The sequence below is a fragment of the Notolepis coatsorum genome, assembly GCF_963971535.1.
Source record: "Notolepis coatsorum genome assembly, chromosome: 12".
NCBI lineage: Eukaryota > Metazoa > Chordata > Actinopteri > Aulopiformes > Paralepididae > Notolepis > Notolepis coatsorum.
In genome coordinates, this window is record NC_140176.1 from 61,646,559 (window position 1) to 61,667,767 (window position 21,209).

A 21,209-nucleotide genomic window follows, 5' to 3' on the forward strand; every position below is an offset into this window, starting at 1 on the left:
CAGATTGTCTATAGGCTGCCTCACAGCCATAACTCATCTAAGGACTGATAGGATACCCTCCTCATTTATTCACGTTAGGCTATGTGACTTTGAGCTGGTGCTCAGGCCAAAATCGTCCATCTTGTGAAATAAAAATGTTGCCTTTTTTTTTATGCTCTTACATAATAATAAAAGGAATAAGGAAGTAAGGGAAATTAAATAAAGTGAATGTCACCATATAGCCTGTCAAAGCAACATTAGTTTACGCAGAGAGATTAACTACCTTTGATGGTTTGATTGTGGGATAGCGGCTCGGAGGACGCGTCGGCCCGGTACAGTTAGACGACTGAAATATGAGAGAGGAAACGCAGATTGACGGGCGGCGAGAGAATCAAAGCCATCGGAAGCAGGTGATTTGCTGCAATCCGTGGAGGCTCCCGGTGGTCTGCGATAGGCTACCAGCGGGTGTCTGTGTGTTATTGTCAGGCAGGCTATGGTGGCATGACATCTACATCATATCTTGGACAAAGGGCAATCAGAATCACAGGTGTAGGATACACTAGAATTTGACTTGGTTATCTGCGTGAGAACATACAACAATGTGCGTTCTGACGGGGTGGCACATATTAATGTCTCAGAGCTCAGTCATTGTGGCCCCATTGGCCATTGTTCATATTTACAGAGTTAAATAAATTGGGGTTGTTTTGTGATACAAAAGCCTCAGTTCCTCTCCTTCCTTTAATGGAAACCCTGCGTGGGGATTTAACTAAGTTAAACTGTAAGACTATAAACTGTCTCTCACATCATCACATCATAATAACAAAGCCACATGGTTGCTCTCCTGCAGATCACCTGGAAGGTTAAGGTGTATTGCAATGGCCCTTGGGTAAGGTAGTGCAGCATGCATCGTTAACAGACACAGCTCCAAGCTTTGAAGGTATCTGGCCCAAAATGAGCTATTGTGGTATCATCATGGTTACTAAGACATAGATCAGGGAGGGGCAACTGGCGGCCCGCGGGCCGCATGCGGCCCTCACCGACGTTCCATGCGGCCCCAGGCCAATATATATAAAAAAAAAATTATATATTTTTTTTTTTTTTTTTTTTTTTTTATTATTATTTTTTTTTTTATTGTATTCGACTAAGAAGAGTTGGCAGTCGACTATGGCTCCTTTCGATCGATTAGTCGACTATTTGACTAATAGGGGTCAGCCCTAGTGTGGACATATGAAACGCTGTTGAAAGTGCCGTGCAGCAATATGGGGGTTTTGATAAACTGTCGGCTGTTGTTACCGATGGAGCACCGGCAATGAAAGGAAAACACACAGGATTCGCCGGGCTTCTAAGGCAGAGTGGCGTTGAGTGTCCAATGCTGCACTGCATTATACATCAGGTAAGTTCGCTAACATAATTTCCATCTATTGTGGGTCACTATAATGACCAATGCGAATCGAGTGTAGTCAAATTATATGCGAGAGTCGTTACGTTTTTTTTTATCTGATATAGGAGGCTCTCTGTGCCAAGAAGCTTGACTACTACAGCCATGTTATGGATTTGGTTACCAAGGTTACCAATCTAATTCGTGGAGGCAACAGGTCACTAAACCATAGAAAGTTTGTCTCCTTTTTGGAAGAGATGGACACTGATTATGGCGACTTGCAGCTACACACAGAAATCCGATGGCTGAGCCGTCGGAAAGTACAGGAGCGACATTGAAACACTGCAAATGCAATTCAATGATCGGTTTGAAGATTTCAACGGCATGCAGTCACGAATAGCGCTGTTTGCCGGCCCCCTCACCGCTACGGTGTCAGAGCAGCCCCCACCGTTGCAGCTTGAACTGTGCGAGCTACAGTCAGATTCTTTTTTTCAAGCAAAGAGAAATGAGAGGGGAATTTCGTTTTGGAAACTGCTACCTGAGCCCCGCTTCCCACTCCTCAGGGACTTTGCCCTCTCTATGGCCAGTATGTTTGGGAGCACATACATATGTGAGAGCAATTTCTCAAACATGAAGCACATCAAGTCAAAGGAGAGAAACAGGCTGTCGGATGAAACATTATTTCATCTGATGCAGATTGCATGCACAAACATTGAAGTTGACATTCCTGCTATTGTGCGCCAAATGGAGAGACCACAAGTGTCTCATTAAAGACAGGGGGGAGGAGGAGATGATGAAGAGGTGTAGAGGGGGGGAAGGAGAGGATGAAGAGGTGTAGAGAGGGGGGAAGAGATGATGAAGAGATGTAGAGAGGGGGGGGAGATGATGGAGAGGTGTAGAGAGGGGACCATTATTATTATTATTATTATTATTATTATTATTATTATTATTATTATTATTATTATTATTATTATTATTATTATTATTATTATTATTATTATTATTATTATTATTATTATTATTATTATTATTATTATTATTATTATTATTATTATTATTATTATTATTATTATTATTATTATTATTATTATTATTATTATTATTATTATTATTATTATTATTATTATTATTATTATTATTATTATAACCATTATTGACCCACTGTGGGGCGAGGGTGAATGTCATGCCAGTTTGATAAAGGGAGGCATGTAGTATTGCACTTTACTTTACTTGCACTTTACTTGTTTACTTTTGTAGTGTTCAGATAACACTAATAACACAAACACAAAGCAGCATTCCTGCTGCATTTCACTACAACAGTAAATCAAAAGTGCAATAATAAATGATTTTGTTAAATGTATACACTTTTATCCTGCTACTAAACAAAACATTCCTGAGTGCTTCATATCCATAACATGCATTTCAGTGTTATAATGTTTTGTTTAGTAGCAGGATAAAAGTTTATACATTTAACAAAATCATTTATTATTGCACTTTTGATTTACTGTTGTAGTGAAATGCAGCAGGAATGCTGCTTTGTGTTTGTTGAGCAGTGGGCTTTAAGTTCATACATTTATTTTATTAGAAGCCTTAATTATAATTGATAATTTTTGTATATATTTGGGGTTACACAGCAATACTTTTAAATTCAGCTGTTTATAAATTCATAAAGTTGAAATTGCATTACTAAATGCATTTGAAATGGAATAAAAACAAAGTTACAACAAATTATAATTGTTTATATACCTTGTGACTATTAGGGCTATTTGAGTGATGGGGTACTACTGGCGGGACTGCCGATAAACAATGCGGCCCCCCAGATTGATTGTGGACATTTTGTGGCCCTCACCATATACAAAGTTGCCCACCCCTGACATAGATAGATAGAAAAGTATCCACTCTATTTGTACAAGTGATGGCTTATTATGAACCTGTACTTTCATATCGTGTTAAATCTTTTTTAAAGATGGCTCAAGAAGACCCTAAACTCTGTGTCTGGTCACATAGGTTGAGTAGCCGGCCCACCTCTGGGGGAAGTTGTCTTGGTGGCAGGAGGTTGTGGTGCGTATGGCCTTTTGTCGCCTCCCAGAGGGGAGTTTTGTGAAGAGGTGGTGACCAGGGTGGGTCGGGTCAGAGGCAATCTTACCAGCACTGCTCTTTGCTCTCGGGATGTACAGTTCCTCATTAGACGGTACAGTAGTCTGCAGTTCCAAACGCTCACTCTAGTGTAGAAGAATCAGGGGTGCTTTCCTGCGTCATTCTACCACTGGGATGTTGTTTATATCAACAACCACCAGCAATTTGCAATTGAAACAGCTGTCCTGTCGTAATTAGCATACGTATACAGTAGCTGATTAAGGACTGGGGTGAGTTCTGTCCTTGAAACATTTGCATTTGAAAAGTCATTACAGAAGGTGCTCTGAGGCACTGACATCAATGTGTGCATTTCAACCTGGTGGGCGGTCAGGTGGCGTAGCGGAGATTGTGCTCGTCACCAATGCAAGAGACTGCGGTCTCGACTCCCGGAGAGTCAGCATTGCCTTGGCTTGGGCTGATCGCTATACTAACTCGTTTGGCTGAGTTAGGGGGAGGGAAGCTGTGGGTGGGTCCTGGGCGACGTTGTGGACAGCGACCCCTACAGTTCGGTCGGGGCGCCTGCACAGCGAGGGTAGGATCTGGAGAAAGGTAGTGTGACCTTCCACACGTTACACTCTCCCGGTGAGAATCTGCGCTGCCAGGCTGGCTGCCGGCTGGCTGCACATGTGTCGGAGGAAAACATGTGACAGTCTCCGGCCTCCCAGACCAACAGTAGGGGGGGGGGGGTGCGCAACAACCAGGAAGGGGGTTGGGAATTGGCATAACGACTAACAGTGGGATGGGAGAAAAATCGAAAAAAAAAGAAAAAAAAAAATCACTTGCTGAAACCTGGTCAGGGCTGAAGGGAACAGCGATGGAGGAGGTGAGGATGCATTTAATGATCGCTCTGTAGAACTCAACCTGGATGTGAGGGGAGATCTTACACTTTCTAAGTTGTCTTTAATTAAGAAACGTAAGCAACTTGATAGTGAGGCCGTTGGCAGTATAGTCACTTGTGTATAGTGCATTTTATCTTACTCCACCTCTTTATTGTATATATTGAGCTGCACCCGGGGACCGATGCAAGTGCTCCTGTCAGCCTTCGTCAGGGACTCACAGAGCTAGCGATCTGTTCTGCATGTTTTACCATTGGGTTTATCACTTTTTCTCGGGGGGAAACCCTTGTGAGCAAGTCCACAATTCTGCTATACGTATACATTTTCTTTGAGAAAGATGAAGGCTGTGGAACGGGGTTGTATTTTAAGATCACACACAGCACTCTCACCCGAGCAGAACCCACAAGAGAGCAGAACACATAAGCTGCTGATGGAAGCTGGATGTGTTCCCACTTGTTACGTTAAATAATCTCAAATAAGGATGCTAAATCAACCCCAAAAGAATAATGAATCGCAGCAAGAGGTTTCCTGGGTTCAAACCCCAGTAGGGGGGCCTTGCTGTGTGGAGTTTGCATGTTCTCCCCATGTTTGCGTGGGTTTCCTCTGAACACTGCGGTTTCCTCGCACACCAAAAGAACATGTTAGGTTTATCCTGCCGTTGCCCTTGACCGAGGTACTGGCATTACAACTGGGATCGGTGCCCGGGCACCGCACTGTGCGGCTGCTCACTGCTCCTAAATAGTCAAATGCAGAGGACGAATTTCCCCCAAGGGGATTAATTAGGATTCAACTTAAAACACAAAACACGGGCACTAACTAGGTTCTAACCCTAATATGTAGAGTTCTGCCAAAACTCTTCAGCCCAGTTAATTTGAAGTAGTTGAACTTTTGGCAGGGGACATTTTCTTTGGAATAATATGTGAGCATCTCTCAGTCATCTCTCTCCGTGAAACAAACAAAAAGGGGAGAGCAGTGGAGGAAATAGAATAACAACAAGTAGCCCCCACGCCAAGACTTTAAAAAGAGAGCTGCCTCCAGCTATAGACAGCTCAAACAGCCATGTGGGCTCGTTCTCCCCTCGACTCATCACAGATAATCACTGTGCCAACCCCCCCCCCTCCCTCTACAGTCAGAGCTGCCTGCCGGAGATGGACTTAATTAATCCCTGCCCATCCAGAAAGGGTGGGTGGGGGGGAGTCAGGAGAGCTTTACTTTGTATACAATTAAAGATGCCCTTCCTTCAGACACCCTCCTCAATCAATGCCACCGGAGGACAAGGCAGAGTTGGTACAACACACAGAGGTGCTGCTGCTGGAGAGGAGTGGCTCGCCGTGGGATTGATCGGGGTGACCTTCGGCAACCTTTTCAGAGCCCCTTTCATTGTGTTTCGTGGCCCTCTGTAGTCTGTTTTACATGTAGGCCCGTACCATATTTCAGATGATGTGCATATACATCAACTAGGCCCCTCCACCCCCCCCCCCCCCCCCCCCCACACACACATACACACACACACACACACACACACACACCACACACAGCAGTGATTGTTCTGTGTAATGTAAATGGACCTGTGGGACAACAGAGGACACGTGATGGGAGAGAGCAGCCTCACCCAGCTGTCAATCACAGCTTCAGACCTTACACGAAGCACTGACACTATACACAATAGGACGCTATCTGCTCAGAGCTGGCAGAATGATTTTTCGGAAATAAACATGTGCAGTATACAGACCTTTTGCTGTTGATAGCCCCCACACAGCTCTAATGAATTTCAGTGGCAGAGGAATTAAGGTCCTTATATGGGGCACAATGCCACGACAGGGACAATGATGAAGAGACAATCCCCCCTGCTATATGATACAGCGATATTGCAATGAAAAAAAGATTAATATTTATATTTAAAATAAATATATATATATACCGTACTTTTCGGACTATAAGCCGCGGCTTTTCCCCCCATTTTTCGACCCTGCGGCTTATATAACGGTGCGGCTTATATGTGACTCGACGTGACCAAACCCGAAAATGTAAAAATCTAAATATTGCTTTTTTGACTGCATTGAAATGTTATTAACTGTTCCCTTATTTGGTAAACTTAATACAACTTGTAAATGAGTTAATTCTTGTTATTTGTCCGACAGTATTGTGTCCCAATGCTAATTACATATGGTAATTAAACATTAAAACACCTGCGGCTTATAGTCCAGTGCGGCTTATATATGTACACATCATTCAATTTAGCTGCTGCGGCTTATAGTCAGGTGCGGCTTATAGTGCGAAAAGTACGGTATATATATATATATTTTTTTTTATTATTTATTTTGCAGAGACTGAAAATATTACCCTATTAGATCATGTTTTTACTGCAGATGTTGACAAAGTCTTCCATTGGGGACATAATTTGCAGTTGAAAAAAGGTAATAAGTCGCAATATATTACAATATTGTGATAATATCGTATCATGGGGCCTGTAGTGATCCCATCACTAGACCATCATTATATATATATATATATATATATATATATATATATATATATATATATATATATATATATATATATATATATATATATATATATATATATATATATATATATTATACATAGACAGCACATTCCAAAAACAGTTCTTTGTTAAAGCTGTTATAAAACTAAAAGGTCTTGTCGAGTCATAGCGTCCTACTCAATCATCCCTGTCCCACCAGCGGCCAGTCTGCTGTTATTCCACCATCTCTTCTCTTTGTTGACAAAACTCTGCCCAGGCTTTTAGAATTTCAAATATTTTTCTCCCAGCAATATTGTCCTGTCGGAACAGTATTGTGTTTTTGTAGGTGAGTTATTTACCTACCTTCTTTAATAAATGCCCAAGAGAACATTGAATTTATTGTAGTTGTCTAGTAATCCATTCACGAGAAAAATAAATACAAAAAAAGACAATGAATCTCAGCCCTTGAGCTGAATAATGCAACATTGTACAAAGATATAATCACATAGATCAGCCTACCCCTCCCACCACCGTCCAGAGAGGGAATACATAACAGCCCTTGTGTATCAATTTAGATGAAAGAGCAGGATGAAAAAGAAAACAACAACCATAAAACAAACATGTCTGGCGCACAGATGACAGATGGAGTCGAAGCGTATTTGAATATAAAAGGAGTATACTACGTTGTGGACTCCAGAAATGTTAGAACATCTGCCCAAATCTCTCCAGGCTTTCTCTTCAGGTTATACATTATATTTTCAATTGGTTATGTGACACTAATTCATTAGTCCATCCAGCAGATGTAGGTGGTTGTTCATCTTTCCGTTGTGCGGTAGCGATGGCGGCAATTCTAATAAATTTGAGTTTGTTTTTATTGTCTTTCATCATAGATGTGTCGCACGGCGGCGTTACTCTTGGTTTCATGGGGATGGTTATTCCTGTGATATATATAGTAGTCCAGGCCCAGAACGTATCAATATAATATTTAAGCCACATTTCTAATGAACTAGTAAGTAACTTGTACTCATACGCCTACTTGTACGCCTACCTACCTACATTATACCATTATATGCAATCTATAGTCTATCCATATAACACTGTATAATAACAATGTATAATAACACTGTATACTGTACATTTATCTCTATCTGTATATATATATATATATATATATATATATATATATATATATATATATATATATATATATATATACCTACTCATAGTTAAACCACTGGCTAGATTGGTTTATTGGTTTAGAGTAAATAGTTTAGTGCTATTTACTCTGTAGCTTTGTCATCTATTCTCCATACCATTGACATGTTATACTGTAAATTGACATGTTATACTGTATACTGCGTTGCACTTTACTGCTTCATTGCATTCTGGTTAGATGCCAACATCATGTCCTTGTACTTCAGTATTCAGTAGCTAATGATACAACTGTCCAAAAAATAAACTATAGCTGACTTTGTGTGTAACTTTAATTTAAAAAATATTTCCATGTCTCTCTTGATCATCTGGCGAACTCTGGCTTCCAGAGGCTGCAGCAAGTTAATCAATACCCATGAGTGTTACAGACCTTGACTCTATTTAATTCTATATTTATTATGATCATATTTTATGTAACAGATCTAAGACAGCGTAGGTATAACTGACCACATTTAGTCTCTTCCCTGTAGGTGTAATTACAGGTTATCCTGGTTGATGTCAGGGATTTCACATCATTATAATCAGCCACTGTAGGAATGGGGGTCTGGTTCTCGTTAGCTACCGTAGTACTTTAATGTCCCTATACACTCCCAGACAGTGGATCGTTGCCATGACATTGCATCAATATAAGGGGGTATTTAAAGTTATGTCCATCATGTCTTAAATAGCACCTACGGGAGGCTGCAATTCAAAACTGGCCACCGTAAATGTCCAAACCCCCCCCACCCCCTCCTAATAGTCAGCCTCCTACCCACCATATTTATATATTCTCTCCCCACTGTATGTATATTTCTCTCCCACCCACCCCCTCCTAATGTACAGTCCCCTCCCCATCATATGTATATACTCTGTCAGGATCTATGGGTAACAGTACTGTATATTTGCATATCGTATATGTCACAAATGTAACAGTACCATATACATGTATGTCATGTATGTCCCTATGCCATAAATGTCATGATGTCATATATGTTGTGTATGTCATAAATGTCACTATGAATTGAAAATGGGGGACTCTGATGTAAACAAGACAAACGTCTTTCTCTGGTCTGCATCCCCTTAACAATTGTATGTATTGAGCCGTACTGTATTGTACCCATTCTGCAATCTGTTAAATAAAGTTTTCATTCATTCATTCATTCATTCATTCATTCATTCATTCATTCATTCATTCATTCATTATTCATTCATTCATTCATGTATTTGTAGACAGTGGAAGATGCTTCCTATGTTTTTATACACAAGAAGTGGGCGTGAGGTTTACAGAGTAACTCTGGACAATGTTAACTATTTCACCTAACTGTGGTTCTTCTGGGGAGAAAGGTAGACTCCATAGGAACAGTGCAGTTGATACAGTATGTATTAATTCAGTCTAGTACATTTACAGTACTTCCTTTTGAATACATGTAACCCAGGTTTTTATGTTACCCCAGCACCCCGTTCCACCCTGGAAGCAGTTCCAGACCACCTCCATCACCACGTGTGCCCACGAGGGGACGAGGCGATGTGCCGAACGATACAAGATGGCGAGCCAACCCACTGAACCTCTGATATAGCTCAAGGCTAATGCCAGCCTGATTCGAATACCCCTGTTGCCCAACTCCTGTTACCTCAACAGTCCGGTAGGTTTGAACTGATTGAACTTGAATTATAGGAACTTCCACGGATTGAACTGATTGAACGAGAACACAAGGACATTCCAAGGGCTTCGACCCCGTTCACCTTTTGTTACTTTGATATTGTATTTTGTATTTGATTTAATTTGATATATGGGTATTGTTATTATCCTATAGGAAGGGAGACTTAAAGGGTAATTACACCCAATAAGATACTTGAATCCCATTGATGACATTGATTATAGTTGAATCACTGATGGTTCTCCTGTAAAGAAAGAAGGTTTAAAGGGTAATTTCACCTAATAAGGTATTTGTATTCCCATAACCTAGAATATTCCATTTGGTACTTGTGTTGTGTTACACCTTCAAAGGAAGAGTTTAAAGGAGCATTTCACCTAGTAAGGTATTTGCGTTCCCTGCACATTTAAAGGTTTAAATTGATATGTTTAGACATTTACCCAGTGGAATGATAAACTGAAATAGAGTTTACTGGTGATAAAAGGATACATCCAATATCCAATCTTGAATCTAGCTTTTAGCTAAAGATAACCTCAGAGACGTCTGAACCAAACCTAATGTGTTGATCTAATGATCTAGGACTTGATATCGAACTAACCCTCCTTAAAGGAGAGGTTACCGAAATAACCTAAAAGGGATACTTCAAACCACTGCTACCGTTTACGTCTGTATGTCTGTATGTCTAGCTAGCGCGCATTTAATTAATAAACCGGTTATGGTTATAATTCTGTCTCTGGTCCACTATTCTAAAATTGTGCATATTACTCCTCTCCTCGTTTCGTACCTAGAACTGTGCCCGTGGCGAACAGCTGTTACAAGTAGGTGACACAAGTGCTACATACACACTGATGAATACTACTGATATGGGTACGCTACTTGATATTTAACATTTATGACAGCTACTTCATTATGTATACAATTGTGTGTCTGTGTGTGTGTGTGTGTGTTGCATAACATTTTAAAGTTGTAATCTAAACAAATGCCAACCTTCCATTGATCCATTAATCTTTTGATTATCATTAGGTAGCACTGTGCTAGTGCTCGGTTCTTGGTATCTGTGACATTAATCAATACAGGGTATTTTAGGCTGGTGTCGGGCCAATACCCAATACTGGTACTCGTACTTGGTATACCCCTAATTCAAGTAATTTTGTTGAATTAAGAGAAGGGTGGAAGGACGGGTCAACAATAGGGTTTGATTTATTCAACAGCTATAGTATAGTAGTAATGAGGCAGAAAGTACAGATCAAAACTGTGAAAACATTTTCAGGCTACAATAAAAAAACAAAGTATGAAGTGGAATGAACATATGTAACCACATTCTGGGCCACATGACCCATAAGCTACATTGACCTGTGCCAAATCAATCCTCTAATACTCTATACTGCCCTGCGGAAGCTAACCCCAGCAACTACGCAAACAGTGAAACTGAGGAAAATGGCTTTAAAGTTATTTGACTTTCCAGTGATTTTGTAGTTACTGCAATTCTTTATACCCTTTTTCTCTAAAACAGAGCAATATTGAACTCTGAAACTAAAGATAAAACAGATATTGAGAAGTTGAATTTCACTTCTAACTCAATTTAGAAAAATGATTGTATAATATACTGCCCGGTTAGCTTCTGCCGGGCAGTATAGCTTTACCAGTAAGGCACACATGCTCACTGACATGACGGCTATCATCCTAGTAAGTTATAGTTTACGGTACTGTACTATCAGGCCTGGGGCTTATTATCGCAACCAAGAGACCCACGAAAGCGATGCTGTTCACTGCTCCACAGCAGGGACGTGCACAGGACTTTAGAGGGGCAGGTGCTCAAAGGCTGAAAAGGGCACTATACCTGTGTGTGTTTTAACCGAGCGAGCGTAGCGCGCAATCCCGATTTTTAAGTTTTTTATGTTTTTTGGGGGGTTTTGGTGATCAAATATTGAATATTGAACTATAATAATCAGTGCAGGAGCTCACTTATCCTTGAAATACACTTTTATCACTGACTTAAAAGGCCCATACATCTCCATAAATGTTCAGGGGGGAGGGAATAAGTGCTTACCCTACAGACCCCAAGAAGTGCTGTATATTCTGTATTGTTTAATATAAATGCATTTTTTATTCCAATCCCGATTTGTATTTGAGATTCCCAAATCCCATCGGACTTGACTTCTTCGTGTCCCTCAATGAGTGTAATACCAGCATTCAACTGTATGCGCCACAGCGGTTTAAATTTTTTTTCAAATAAGGGCACTTTTTTATGAGGCTCAAAAAGGCAGGTGCTCAAGCACCCCTTGGGCTCTATGTGTGCACGTGCCTGCTCCACAGCCACATTACGACACAGGTGAGTGTGCAATGCAGTGCTCTTACAGATATAATGTAACATGATGGGGAACAACGCAGGCTCTCCAGCCAAGCAATGACAACCAGATGATATTTAACTGAGCCCATGATAACGACTTTGACTTTTACCAGCATATCTTCTGGATTAGATTTCCCCCTCCCTGATCGATTGCACTCGCCAAGTAATTTAGTTTATACGCTATGAAACATGTTTAATTTTCCCTCTCGTCCTCGTACAACAGTGGCTAATTAAAACGTTAGGCTATAAATGTTTTGATAGGAGATAGTGTCAGCACATTATCCAGATGACTGTGTAATCGCCGGGTGGAATTTTGTATGGCATTCCGGTCTAGTTATGTACTTTTCATTAGCTAAGACAATCAAATTGGCATGTGTGCCATTTCATCAACTAGCCAGCTCTGGCCAGTAAAAGCCGGATGGAAATGAGAATGCGGGCAACATGATTTAGTGTGGCGTCTACTCGTGGAGGGGGAATACAGCTGTCCTCTCTAGCCCTGGACAGATCAGTCACATTCTGTGAACATGAACAGCCTCCCAAAGCTTGAACCTACAGAGCCAAGACTATCTGTCATGAAGACGTACGTCTGGTACCAGTGGCTCCTTTGACGATGAATAGGCAACTCGCATTGTGGACTAATCAGAACTTTCTTATCTCTGAGGGGAAATTGCATCATAATTCAAGGTTTGTGTGAGCCTTTGCACCCAAATAAGCTTCACTCTATACCAGAGGTGGTACCAAGTCATTGTTTTGCAAGTCTCAAGTCTTGGTACTCAAGTCCCGAGTCAAGTGCCAAGTCAAGACTGACGAGTCCCAAATCAAGTACCAAGTCCTAACCTTTGCATTTCGAGTCCTAAACAAGTCATAATGCACGTTTCACCAAATATAGTACCATTTTAACAACAGAGTAGTAATATATTACATTTACACAATGTAATGCATGAATGGTTTAAAATTTGTTTATTTATTACTTTCCAAAAAAAAACGGCTGGCCTGCTCTAGACACACAAGTTATTCCTGTCATATAGGCTAATTACAATAATTTAGTCAAAGGTCTGTTAACAAGTGCGACTGAACTTAATAAAAAAAACAAGTAGTGCAAACAAAGAAGCAGCATTTTATCTTATTTTCCAAATAAAATGTATTTTCATTCAAAATGTATCAATGAAACCCTTCCCCCATACCACACTAACCAATTCCTATTTTCTCTGTCCCTTTCTCTAATGATATACTCTAGACACCTACAAAAAATAGATACATTTGGGCAAGAGCTGCTTGAGAAAACCAGTTCAGGAGTATATTGAAAAAAAAAGAATACGGATCGCCATATCCATTTTAAAGGTAGGATATAACAATAACCAACATATGTCTTCCCACTTGGACCAATCATTTATTTAACGTCTGCCTGCCCTGTATACAGTCTATTGTACATGATCCATAATAGCAGACCTCAGTTCAACTAACTAGTCTACCTTAACCCTTTATCAATTTTGGGTACATACAAAATCTGTACTGAAATGACAAGGCATCTCTGCATTTTGTATATTAGGTAGTTTATTAGGTATTATAATTAGGTAGGGCCAAATTCGTGTGTGAGTACTTTTTCTCCCTTTCTTTCTCTCTCTCTCTCTCTCTCTCTCTCTCTCTCTCTCTCTCTATCTCTCTCTCTCTCTCTCTCTCTCTCTCTCTCTCTTTATCACTCTCTTTCTCTCTCTCTCTCTCTCTCTCTCTCTCTCTCTCTCTCTCTCTCTCTCTCTCTCTCTCTCTCTCTCTCTCTCTCTCTCTCTCTCTCTCTCTCTCTCTCTCTCTCTCTCTCTCTCTCTCTCTTTCTCTCTCACTCTCTCTCTCTCACTCTCTCTCTCTCTTTCTCTCTGTGTGGTTAATGTTACAGTAACGTTAACGCTTGTACATTAAAATATTTTAGGAGCAGCAGTAATGTTAGGCTACTGCTGGCCATTCATCAAGCCTTCATCAATGCTTATTGTTTATTTATTTTATAAGACAAGACTATGACTACCAACTGCCTAGCCAGCCGTGTTTCAATCTTGGATGCAATGATAACGTTACCACACTGACACTGTCAATGGATCATTGATACTATAGCTAGCAAGCCAAGTTACTTACCATTATTTGTGCAGCTTCAAATGTCGAACGAAGTTGGAAGTTGTTGCGTCTCCGTCTGTGATTTTCAACCTGCACGTTTTGCATACTGCAATTCGTAATTTGTTGACCGCCACATCGTTTTTATAAGCAAATTAAATAATCTTTGGTATAATTTTTCCACTGGATCCGTCGTTCTGAATTGTAACGTTAGCTCTTCTTCGTGTGGTTCTCTCGTGCAACTTGATTGGATGCTGTCGGATTGTTTCAAACAAAGTGGATCTGGGAAATTAAGTGTTGATTAGCTGGAAATGAATAAATTCACGGCACATTTAATAACATGCTTTTTAATCGTTGGGCATGGGGGAAGGTATCAAGTCTTCTCAAGTCAAAAGGCTCAAGTCCAAGTGAAGTCACGAGTCATTGGTGTTAAAGTCAAAGTCGAGTTGCAAGTTTTTTTTGATTGTGTCAAGTCAAGTCTAAAGTCATCAAATTCGTGACTCAAGTCTGACTCAAGTCCAAGTCATGTGACTCGAGTCCACACCTCTGCTCTATACTGACTAAATCACCTTGTATATACTGTTTACTTTTACTCTTATACATTAAAATCCTTTATAGCCTATATTTATTGTAACTTATAATAATAACCGATATGCATTCAGACCATCATCTGCACCTTTGTTTGCACTGTTTATTTCCGCTCATGTCTCTCTACTATTACCCTGCCTATACCTGTACCTCCCCTCCCGCCTCCCCATGCTGCTATGATGCCCGAATTTCCCCAAGGGGACAATATCAATATAATATTGTATCTTATATTTTTTTCCATCTTTGATGGTGAATAACACCATGATAACATTGATCAGACATGAAAAATTGCCACTGAGCTCCTTCAGCACCTTCTTGAGATCAAGTGTACAAACAATCTAAGCAAACAAATAAAGGGCAGATGATTTACAGTTTTTTTTGTAGATATAATACTGAATTTTGCCATCCGGACACATGCAGTTTTAAATATGAATATAGAATATCAGGCCTATAAATTACCTTATTATGGCCAAGTCATACTTCTATGGATCGGGCCAAATCTCATCTTTCCAATGGCCGAGTTCAATCTGAATTTAGTACCACCAGGCAGCAAAGACCGTGAATGAAATCTACTGTAAGTATGGTTACTTTTTTATAATGTAATAGCTCCGCCATTTTCATCAGATAGAGACACGTTTTCTTTTTTACGTTCTCAGAGAGATCGTTCGATCGTGAGACATAATTACAAAAATAACATTCAACAATTAGTTCACGCCAGACGGCTCAAAGTTTGACAGGGGCTGGCGTGAGCTGGGTAGTGTAGTTTTATGAAATTCAAAAGCCCATCGAAAGCCCTGGGTCTTCTCTTTAACTCAATCAGCGCCAGACCTGAGGATAGTCGGGTTTTCAACGTTATTTATTTTATTCGATATTTCCATTCATTACAGGCACACGGACTCAGGGTTAACATGGGGAATCATCCTGAGAATGCCAAAGTGCAATACCGGCCGCATCCACCCAGGTGGCAGTATCGAACACCCTTTGAAACATTATATCTTGGCCTGTGCGTCGATCAAATGTCTCCGGGCACACTTTTCTTTGTCGGGCGAGGCGGGCGGGTATCCCAATCCCATTGAGAAGCGTCAAATCCTCAGATGCATCTGTTGTGGTGGATTATGTTGGCGACACGATGGACACCGGTACTTGGACTAGAGATCAGACAATTGGAATATTCTTTTTGGGGTACCTCCTAGTAAAGTTAAGGATTAAATTATATCAATCCTGCTTTGATTCAACCATGATCTCACCTTGATCGCAACGTGTGTGTGTAACGTTACTCCACAACGTATGCCGTTGGTGACGATCAAAGCATCAAAAAACGACCCCCCCCTTTCATGCATTCATGATGAAACATAATACATATTATATATATTTAAGGCGGCTACATGGCGTAGTGGGCAAGGTGCTCGCCACGAATGCTGAGACGCTGGGCTCGCCTGTTCGAGCCCAGCGCTCCACATTGCTTTCAGTTTAGCTGGTCGTTCATACTAATACACATTGGCCGTATTAGGGGGTGGGAAACTGATGGGTGGGGATCGGGCGTTGTGGACAGCGACTCCTACAGGTCGGTTGGTGCGCCTGCGCAGTAGAATCAGGAAGTGTCGGGGGCAGCGTGAGCCTCCCACGCGTTACTCCTCGCCACTGAGAGATCGAGCTGCGCAGGTGAAAAGATGCGACTGCTGTTACCTCAAGTACCGGAGGGGACTTGTGCTATGTATGACTTAGTCCACATTGCAGCCGGCTTGTGGGAGGCAAGAAACAGCGTTCGTGACAGGGGAGGGTTGAATTGGATGATACGAAATTGGGATGGGAGAAAATATAGAAAATGGGAGAAAAAGTGGATAAAAAAAAAACATATTATATATATTTGATTTGTAAATAGTAGCGTGTCCAGGCGAGAAACGGCAACGATTTTAGTGAAATTCACGTTTTGCTGCATATCATCGTTTTCTGGCATTAGACAGGATCACTCTAAAACTATATTCATATTCACCACAGTATAACACGCGAACGCATTGACGAAAAAATTTATTCTTTTTCACATATTGAACGATATTTTTTTCTTCCATCCCAATTTTGTGTTTTCCAATTCTCCCCTCCCCTGTCTTGAACGTTGCTCGCATATGCCCCCCACTGGTCGGTTGTATGGAGGATAGAAGCCTTGCATCATGTGTCCCCTCCGGTATACGAGGAGGCAGCCTGTCACATCTTTTCACCTGCCAGCGCCGACTCTCATTGGCGAGGAGTAACGTGTGGGAGGCTCACACTACCCCCGCTATTTCCTGTCTCTGCTGTGCAGGCATCCCCCAACCGACCTGTAGGAGTCGCTGTCCATAACGTCCAGATTACCACCCATCGACTTCCACCCGCTGGCTCTGCCAATTGAGCCAGTATGACGCCCGGCCCAAGCCGGAGTCAATGCTGACACCCGGATTAGAGACCGGAGTTTCTTGCATTGGTGACGAGTGCAATCTCCGCTGCGCCACCCAGCCGCCCTAAATGGGCCGTAGTATTGTATCCATAGCTATAATATAGAATATATATATAGCCCTGCAAACACAGCCACTTATTCCTATCTTTTAGAGCGTTGGCGTGGTAGGAACAAAGATGCTCTAGGCTTCCGGTGCTGATTGAGTTAATAGGACTACAAACACTTTTGAAGTCACTTCTTTGCGTCAATATCGGCCGGTTTACGAAGCAATGCACAGAGAATTATTTAAACTCATATTTCACTAATAACACTTAAAATCATTGGTAAACAAATGTAGAGCTGAACATATACACGTTGACTGCTGTTGATAGGGTTAGGATCTTTGGCTACATTTGAAAAATAAACACAACATTAATTAATACGGACAGTATTGATCTATTTATGACAAGCGACAGCAGGGTCCCCCATTTGGTTAAGATGTATCCATAATACCCAAAGAATCTCAATAGATGATATTATGAGTATTATGAATTCTCAATGGACCACCTATACATTGGTGTAGCATCACCATTCAGCAGGTCTCCCTCTCATCCCCAGCTACAGATATTATTGAATCTGTGAAAGGTGATTGATACACATTCCAAAATGAAATAAAGATTAGATTAGCCTGGCTCACGCTTCACCCACGTCACCTACAGCAGCCATCCCTATGATGGGAAGAGGCATCACCGGCAGAATAAATGAGCCCAACATCGAGAATCTGACATCAAAGTGTAAAATATCTGCAAGCTAATTGACTGACACGTAGTGTAACTATCCCGCTAACGTTCAGTTAATTGAGATTGAGGGACAGCACATTGATAGCACCTTGACACTTGATTCATCAACTGATAGCCTAAATTACTAATATTAATCTCACATATCAGACAGGTCCCGCCGCCCCCGTGAATTTGTTTACATGCAAAAGAGTCCGCTATCAACATGCCACTCGACACCTCCTGCAACTGCTGGGAATAAATTAGCTAATCAGTGAATCTTTGTAATATTTGAAACGTGCTGATTGAAGTGCAGGAGACTTTCCATCATGATGATTAGTGGCAAAATGCTCACACCAGGAGGCCAGTTACTGTAATACATGGATTGTGTATTAGTTTGTTTAACCATTTATTTAACTCTCGTGTTTGTGTTCTCGTCTGATTTAACTACTCTTATATTACACGGGAACACAAAAAACATTAATCATCAACACATTTTATTTAACACCTTTTAAAGCTGCAATGTCTAGTGGTTAACACGAATAACTGCAGTGGATATACAAAGACACTGAAAATGTATTCCGAAATGAAAGTTGTAAAGTTGTATCGTCTCTAGGGGCACAGAGTTTGCATCTCTCCCTTTTCTGCCCCTGTCCTTGTTCAGTCTGAAAATGTGCTTCACATGGGGGAATATGTGGGTGTGGATGTGTGGGTGGATGTGTGGTTGTAGATGTGTGGATGTGGAGGTGTGGATGTGTGTGTGTGTATGGGGATGTGTGGATGTGGAGGTGTGTGTGTGTGTGTGTGTGTATGGGGATGTGTGGATGTGTGGGTGTGTATGATGCTGTGTGTGTGTGAGTATGTGTGTGTGTGTGTGTGTGTGTGTGTGTGTGTGTGTGTGTGTGTGTGTGTGTGTGTGTGTGTGTGTGTGTGTGTGTGTGTGTGTGTGTGTGTGTGTGTGTGTGTGTGTGCGTGCGTGCGTGCGTGCGTGCGTGCATGCGTCTGTGTGTGTGTGTGTGTGTGTGTGTGTGTGTGTATGGGGAGGTATGGTTGTGGATGTGTGGGTGTGTCTGGGAATGTGTGGTTGTGGATATGTGGATGTGTATGGGGATGTTTTCCATCTGATGGATGAATATAATAGTGTTACCCATTCATTTCCTACAGTCATTTTTGACTGGGAACACCACAGGTGTTACAAAGTTGACCAAACCACATAAAATTATATAAAAGTGGTGATCAGCAATTTTCTACGTTCAAATCCCAAGTGTGGAGGATACCATGAGGCCTTGAGGCAACCGAATGCAAAACACAAAATTTACGACTGCAGAAAGTTTTAAACCGGGTCAGATTTGACCCGGAACGAGACAGGAGGGTTAAAATGTTTGTCCAAAATCATCCTACCATGATGTAGGATGGTAGCTCCTCAGAATGGAAAACGTTCCCGGTCTTATCTTCGTGAAGTTAGCCGGCGTGCCAGCGTCCCGACGATGTTATCTTACCCAATGAAGACATAAAGGGAGCCTTTGAAGCGCACTCCTTTAGTACTCCCTTCTGGTCGCTTATAATAAAAAGGAATTAGTTTTCCATGTTTGGCCGTTCACTTGGGACCACTTGTGTGCACATCAGTGGATTTAGAATGGAGGAGCCCAAGTCCACCAAGAGACTTTCATTATTATAATTGCCATATCTGTCCATCACGCGGGCACCTCTTTACGTAGCTATACGTTCTCCAGACCTATATTTAGTCTCAAGTTGCATTATTTCCATAAATCTACTGTACATCATTAACATTTCGTTTTTGTCTCGCCGTGTTCGTGAAAATTTAACTGACAGGACTTCAAGTGTATGTCAGATTGCATTGGATTAATTCAAAGTTACGGTATATTATAAAATGCAGATGTTTGGGTTCACATTTTCATCTTTGGCTGCTTGCCATTCTCATTGAAGAAGACACACAGGAGGATAACACCAATGGCTTTCACTGCCGTGTAATATTAACCCTTTGAGGTGTATGTTTTTGGGGGAATTTCTATCCCCCCCCCCATCCTATCTTCTGCCAGGCTTCTGGGCCGTTTGAGTGGAACTGCGTCGCAAGGGAACAGCTTGGTCCCACATTTATTCCCTGTCAGTTTGATGTCTGCAAACACTGTGACAGTGTGTTATGTTCATTTCCTATTGCAGTGTAAACATTTAGAATGTTTATGTTGCGAAGTTTAAACCGTCTATAGATTTCACTGGCCCAGTAGTCATTGCGGCATCATCCTTAGAATGTTCAGTTCTCAACATATGTGAGATTGTAAATGGTAAATGGTGCATATATAGCGTTTTTATCCAAAGCGCTTTACAATTGTGTTCCTCACATTCACCCATTCACTCACACATTCACACACCGACGACAGAGGCAACCATGCAAGGTGCCGACCTGCTCATCAGGAGCAGTTAGGGGCTAAGTGTCTTGCTCAAGGACACTTTGACACACTGCTCTACCTCCCAAGCCACTGTACACATGAGAGGGTTAATACATTGTGCATTGATAGTACAGTATGAAGCTCAATTTGTAGGTAATAATACAGACAAACATTGCACTGGTATTAGACCACAGTGTCAGTCTTTGTATATATGACACAGAGCAGACACTTGGTCCCCTGGTTCCTGGTAATTGTGTGCACTGTAAGAATTAAATGCTCTCATATAGTGAAATAGTGAAACATAATACATTCTTGGAATTATACTTGACTATGATTACCTGACTCGTTTGTTTTTAAACATTGTAGTTCTCGTGTTTTTAACGTTTTATCGATGGATAAAATAAAAACAAAAATGGCAGCGAAAATGTAAAGGCAAACCAACATCAGAGCAGCTGTGGTCTTGTGCTTGGTGGGAGATTGGAGGCTTCTTTGCTTATGAAAAGTAAAAAGGTAAAGATTATGATATATAAAACACATTTTCTCAAAAATTAAGTTAAAGAATGAAATAATCTATACTGTACCTCTATCAAAGATTATGAACCTACACAATACAGTTTGGCTGTAAAACCTATAGTTTTTATCTTTAATGGGTGGCTACAGTGGGGGGAATTCACTGTGGAACCTCACTCTTGGGTCTATAGGAGAGAGTGAATGTTAAACATCAAGTTAAACATCATTATTGTTTATATGTTTAGTTTATTCAACAACAAAAAAGCCAACAAAAAAAGGTTACTTGAAAATATAAGTTGAGTTTATTTTTTTTACAGTGTACTTAAAGTAATAATCACCCCATTTTATCAAGCCTATCTGATTTGTTACAATTTGGTAGTAATTTGTGTCTTGACCAAAAAGCACTC